Source organism: Macaca thibetana, chromosome 19, assembly GCF_024542745.1.
Source record: "Macaca thibetana thibetana isolate TM-01 chromosome 19, ASM2454274v1, whole genome shotgun sequence".
Lineage (NCBI taxonomy): Eukaryota > Metazoa > Chordata > Mammalia > Primates > Cercopithecidae > Macaca > Macaca thibetana.
The window spans coordinates 32,162,555-32,169,391 of record NC_065596.1 but is presented as its reverse complement, the minus strand read 5'-3'; the positions used below and the strand labels follow the sequence as shown (position 1 = coordinate 32,169,391).

General features: G+C 47.3%; 1 protein-coding gene across 1 annotated transcript in view; it reads right to left on the bottom strand.

Moving 5' to 3' along the window:
- Nucleotides 1-6,837, bottom strand: part of PPP2R1A (protein phosphatase 2 scaffold subunit Aalpha) — a 526,337-nt gene that overhangs the window by 514,226 nt on the left and 5,274 nt on the right. The gene's annotated exons all lie outside the window — the stretch shown is intronic.

Here is a 6,837-nt window from a genome sequence, read left to right as displayed (position 1 = left end):
CCCGTCTACTCAGAAGGGTAACACATCCCTTTTCTCTTCAAACCTCCAGCACCCCCTCCCCCAGCCTCTTAGCTGACTTCCTATCTCACTGAGAAAATAGGGGTTACAAGAGAAAACTTTTGCCGGAGTCCTCATCTCCACGTCTTCCCACTCACTTGCCCCTGTGTGCATACACTCCAACTTCTTGCTGTTGCTGAGGGTGACCTGTCTGTGCTCCAAGCCAATGCCAACCTCTTCCATCAGGACACCAGACCCTATGTCCTCTTTGTCTGCTCGAAGACTTCACTCCAGCAGTTCCTTCCACCTGATCCTCCGTCAATTCTCCTTTCCCTTCGGAGCCTTTCCCATCAGCATCCGAACATATTGTTACTCTCCCATTTTTAAGACTCCCTCTCTTGACCTCAGTTTCCCCAGAAACAACTGTTCCATATTTATTTCTGTTAATAGCAAATTTCCTTGGGAGAGTTGTCCATATTTGTCTCCAATTTCTCTCGCACAGAATTCACTCGTTCAAAGTGTGCAATTCGGCCGGGCGCGGTGGCTCACTCCTGTAATCCCAGCACTTTGGGAGGCCGAGGTGGGCAGATCGCTTGAGGTCACGAGTTCGACACCAGCATGGCCAACATGGTGAAGCCCCATCTTTACTAAAAATACAAAAAAAAATTTAGCCAGGCATGGTGGCATGTGCCTGTAATCCCAGCTACTCAGGAGGCTAAGGCAGGACAATCACTTGAACCTGGGAGGCGGAGGCTGCAGTGAGGTGAGATCATGTCACTGCACTCCTGCCTAAGTGACAGAATGAGACTCCATCTCAAAAAAAAAAGGGTACAACCCAATGGTTTTTAGTAAGTTTACAGGTTTGCACAGCCACCACCATAATCTAATTTTAGAACATTTTCGTCACCCCACAAAAGGAACCCCATCCCCATTGGCAGCTCACTTCTCGTTTCTCACCCCTTTGTCCCCCTAAGACCTGGATAGCTGCTCATCTGCTTTCTCTTTATTGATTTACCTATTCTGGCTATTTCATATAAATGGAATCTTGCAGTATGTGCTTTTTTTGTGACTTCTTTCATTTAGCATATAAAGGTTCATCCATGTTGTTGCATTTATCACTGATTCATTCCTTTTTTATGGCCAAATAATATTCTGCAGTATGGCTATATTGCATTGTGTTTATGCATTTATCAGTTGATGGATATTTGGGATGTCTCCACCTCTTGGCTGTATGAATGATGCTACTATGAACATTCGTGTGCAAGTTTTGGTGTGGACACAGCTTTTTAATTTTCTTGGGTGTATACTTAGAAATGGAATTGCTGGGTCTTATGTTAATTCTATGTTTAATTTTTTTGAGGAACTGCCAGACTGTTTTGCACAGGGACTGTACCATTTACATTCCCACCAACAATGTATGAGGGTTCTAATTTCTCTACGCCCTTGCTACATTCTGTATTACCTGACTTTTTTTATTACAGCCTTCCTCGCAGGTGTGAAGTAGCATTTCATTGTGGCTTTGGCTTGCGCCGCCCTAATGACTAATGATGTTGATTTCCATTAACTCTTAAACCCACGCCAATCAGATGGTCATGCTTTCCTCTAGTTCTCCATAGAAACTGCTTTTGTCAAGTTCATCAATGATATCCATGTCGCTAAAACCAATAGCCAATGCTCAGCCCTATTTCATGATTTGGCTGTGTCTGACACAGTTGATCACTCCTTCTTGAAACTCTTTACTTGACTTCCTTTTTTTCTTTTTTGAGATGGAGTCTTGCTCTGTCACCCAGGCTGGAGTGCAGTGGCGCGAACTCAGCTCACTGCAACCTCTACCTCCCAGGTTCAAGCAATTCTCCTACCTCAGCCTCCCAAGTAGCTGGTACTACAGGCATGTGCCACCACATACAGCTGATTTTTGTATTTTTAGTAGAGACAGGTTTCACCATGTTGGCCAGGCTGGTCTCAAACTCGTGACCTCAAGTGATCCACCCACCTCAGCTTCCCAAAAGTGCTGGGATTACAGGCGTGAGCCACCGTGCACAGCTACTTGGCTTTCAGAAAGCCACAGTTACCTTGCTTTCCTCCACCTTGTTTTCTTTCCTGGATCCTCTCATCCTCGTCTCTTATCCATCTATACCCACTTCCCTTGTGCCTCCAGTGTTAATGGCTCTGAATACTTCATTCATGCTCCTTGCATGGAGATGGGACTCTCCCAAACAGACCTTCAGGCTAGACCTCTCCCTTAAATTCCAGGCTTGTATATCCAACTGCCTCCAAGACATTTCCACTTGGATGCCTAATAGGCATCTCAATACAGACTCCTAATATCTTCTCCCCTTCCTCCCTGCTAATCCCCATGAAACCTGCTCCTCCAACAGTCTCTCTATCTCAGTAAACAGAACTTCATCCTCCCAGCCACTCAGGCCAAAAACTGCTAGAGCTGTAACTGTCCATCACTAGCCACTACCACATGGAAGTCTAAACCATTTTTTCCCGTTCATGCATTCCTTGATTCATCAGTCACCAAAACATTCACCAAGTACCTATTGAATGCCACACACTCTGCCTAGTTTGCAAGTATAGAAACAATTAAGAAGCTTGCCCTCAAGGAACTCTTAGTCAAATAAACAAGAGTTCAGAGTGATCCACAGGTAAGAATACTCACACAGGCCTCTACGATTCTGTTGTCAAAGAGCAGGAACTATGTAACGTTAACGTAATTAAAGCTACCAGAGTTGATTTTTTTCTTTTTTTCTTTTTTTTTTTTTTTTGACACCCTTTCTTGCCTGAAGAGCTACCTAAGATTATGAGTTCAGTTCCTTAGTTGCACAGGTCACCTTCACGTGCTTCACGGCCACATGTGGTTGGTGCTGTGCTACTGGACAGTGCAGATCTAGAATATTTCCAGCATGGCACAGGGTTCTACTGGACAGTGCCACCATGGTTATTCTTGGCCTCTCTCATCCAACATTCTGAACCATCAGCAAATCCCACTGGTTCTACCTTCAAGATATATCTAGAGCCACTGCTCCTCACCACCTTGTTTGCCGGGGCCGCATCTCGTCCCTGGATTACTGCAGCACCTCTCAGCGATGCCAGCTTCCACCTTGCCCCAGTTCTATGTGTTATGCCCCAGTAACACATAGTAGCCATGGAAATCAAATCATGACCTGCCTTTGCTTGGCTCAAAAGCCACCCGTGACTCTCATCTTTTTTTCTTTCTTTTTTCTTTTTTTTTTTTTTTGTGACAGGGTCTTGCTCTGTAGCCCAGGTTGGAGTGCAGTGGTGCAGTCATGGCTCACGTCATCTCTTTTTTTTTTTTTGAGATGGGAGTTTCACTCTTTTTGCCCAGGCTAGAGTGCAATGGCGCGATCTCGGCTCACTGCAACCTCCGCCTCCTGAGTTCAAGCGATTCTCCTGCCTCAGCCTCCCAAGTAGCTGGGATTACAGGCGTCTGCTACCACGCTTGGCTAATTTTTTATTTTTAGGAGAGACAGGGTTTCACCACATTGGCCAGGCTGGTCTCGAACTCCTGCCCTCAAGTGACCCGCCTGCCTCAGCCTTCCAAAGTGCTGGGATTACAGGCACGAGCCACTGCACCTTGCCCTTTTTTTTTCCTTCTGAGTCAGGGTCTCACTTTGTAGCCCAGGTTGGACTGCAGTGATGTAGTCATGGCTCACTGCGCCTTGACCTCTCAAGCTCAAGCCTCAGTCCCCCAAGTGCTGGGATTACAGGCGTAAGCCACCACACTCAGCTGACCCTCATCTCTTACAGAGGTAAGTCTAGACTTCACAGCAGCCAGTGGCACCATCTGGTCCCCATGGTCTCTGACTTCACTGTGTATTCACTTCCTAAGGCACTGCTCCAGCTACATTGGCCTCCTGGATGTCCTCCCGGCTGTCTTCCCACGTGCCTGGCACTCCTGCCTCAGGGCTCACTGTAACTTCCGCCTCCCGGATTCAAGCGATTCTCGTGCTTCAGCCTCCTGAGTAGCTGGGATTACAGGCATGTGCTAGCACGCCAGGCTAATTTTTGTATTTTTAGTAGAGACAGGGTTTCACTATGTTGGCCAGACTGGTCTCGAACTCCTGACCTCAGGTGATCCACCGGCCTCAGCCTTCCAAAATGTTGGGATTACAGGCATGAGTCACCTCGCCTGGCCACCCGAACACTCTTCACACAAATATACATAATGACTCATACAGTCATCCCCTTCCAGTTTTTATTCAAATGTCACTTTCTCAGTGAGGGCTTCTCCAAAGATCCTACTGCTACTTCCCCTGGCCCCATATTCCGTTTCTCTGCTTATCTTCTCCATCACACGTTACCATATAATTTCGTATTTTGTTTTATTTATTGTCTGTGACATAAGAAATACATAGTTGGTGTCTGTCCCTGGTTTCTGACAGTCTTAAACCCTCGTAATTTCTGGAGTGATGTAGGCAACAGAAGCGTCTTACATACAGCTCCTAATCTCTTGAATTTCCTGGGTGATAGCAGCATCGTTTGTTCTGCTCAAGTGACTCTTGGTGGTCACCTGGATGGGCACTGGTCACCAGCGAGACTAGGCCATGATTGGGAGCTTAAGAGCTTTCGGCCTCACCCACCCCCTCCAGTCCTTGGGGGGGAAAAAGGGGTGGAGACTGAGTTAATAAGTGATCACGACTACATGACGTAGCCTCCAGAACAATCCCTGAAATATGGGGTTTGCAGAGCTTCCAGGCTGGTGAATGCATCTATGCACTGATAGGCTGCTGCATCCCAACTCCCATGGAGACAGAAACTTCTGCACTTGGGACCCTTCTGGATCTCACCCTATCTACCTCTTCATCTGGCTATTAACCTATTTCCTTCATACTCTCCTTTATAATAAACCAGTATGTTTCCCGAGTTATTCGAGCTATTCCAGCGAATTACTGAGCTGGGGGGCTGCAGGTTGAAGGAGCCCCGGACTTGCGACTGGTGTCTGAAGTGGGGTCAGTCTTGTGGGCCTGAGCTCTTAAAGCTTGTGTAGTGTGACACTAACCCTGGGTTGTTTATTTTAGAATTGAATGAATTATAGGACACTCAACTGGTATCTGGGAGAGTTGGAGAATCGGTTGGTATGGGGGCAGGAGGTAGAATCCCACACATTTAGTGTCAGAAATGTTGGGAGTAGACAAACAGTTTTCTGGCCAGGAGCGGTGGCTCACGCCTATAATCTCAGCACTCTGGGAGGCTGAGGCAGGCAATCACTTGAGGTCAGGAGTTTGAGACAAGCCTGGCCAACATGGCGAAACCCTGTCTCTACTAAAAATACAAAAATTAGCTGGGCATGTTGGCATACGCCTTTGTACTCCCAGCTATTTGGGAGGCTGAGGCATGAGAATTGCTTGAACCCAGGGGATGAAGGCTAGAGTGAGCCAAGATTGTGGCACTGCACTCCAGCCTGGGCGGCAGATCAGGACTCCATCTCAAACAAAAAAAAAAAAAAGAGAGAGAGAGAGAGAAACAGTTTTCTTTTACTGTCCACTGGAATCTAAGTTTCATGTGAGTACCATACAAACTTTTTGTCTCTTATTTCTTCATTGGGATCTCTACAGTGCCTTGAAAATACATGACAAAATAGTAAACACTCAATAAATATTTGCTGAATGAACAAATTAATAAAGGGAAATAGACCAGTGAACAAGAATGAGTACATGCTCAGAAGGAGCTTCCCTTTCAGGTAGGAAAGGCAAAACCAAATTAAAAAATGAGTTAACGGCTGGGCGCGGTGGCTCATGCCTGTAATCCCAGCACTTTGGGAGGCCGAGGCGGGTGGATCACTTGAGGTCAGGAGTTTGAGAATAGTCTGGCCACAAGGTACAACCCTGTCTCTACTAAAAATACAAAAATTAGACGGGTGTGGTGGTACATGCCTATAATCCCAGCCACTTGGGAGGCTGAGGCAGGAAAATTGCTTGAACCTGGGAGGCGGAGTTTGCAGTCAGCTGACATCACACCACTGCACTCCAGCCTGGGCCTTGGAGTGAGATGCTGTCTCCAAATAAAATAAAATAAAATACAATAAATCAAAACAAAACAAGTCCTGCTGGTATGCAGAGAATGGGCTAGAGTGGAGAGGCCAAGGAGAGGCGGGGGGCTGCTCCACTGATCCAGACATGAGGTGGGGGTGACTGGGACCACAGGGAAGGCAGCTTCACGAGATATTTAGGAGTTAAAAAGTCTGAGAGTGGCCGGGCGCGGTGGCTCAAGCCTGTAATCCCAACACTTTGGGAGGCCGAGACGGGCGGATCACGAGGTCAGGAGATCGAGACCATCCTGGCTAACACGGTGAAACCCCGTCTCTACTAAAAAATACAAAAAAACTAGCCGGGCGAGGTGGCCGGCGCCTGTAGTCCCAGCTACTCGGGAGGCTGAGGCAGGAGAATGGCGTGAAACCGGGAGGCGGAGCTTGCAGTGAGCTAAGATCCGGCCACTGCACTCCAGCCTGGGCCACACAGCCAGACTGTCTCAAAAAAAAAAAAAAAAAAAAAAGTCTGAGAGTTGGAAATGAAAATGAATGGGAAGTGGAGGAGGAGTCAGATTCCAAGGTTTCTGGTGTGAACTGCTAGGTGGATGGTGTTGCTCTTTCTGGTAGGAGGAAAGCCTTGGGCAGGAACAGCCTCTGAAGGCAAAATGGAGGACTCTATTTGGGGGTGCCTTCTGCAGGTGGAAATGTCAAGGAGACAGCCAGTAACCTGAGGGGGTATCTGGGTTCCCACCTAACTTGCACTGCGGTAGCTATGCCTAACTGTCATTATGCGGGCCATATTCATCTGGGCATGTGTGGGCTTGCTGCACCTCCAACCTGACTTA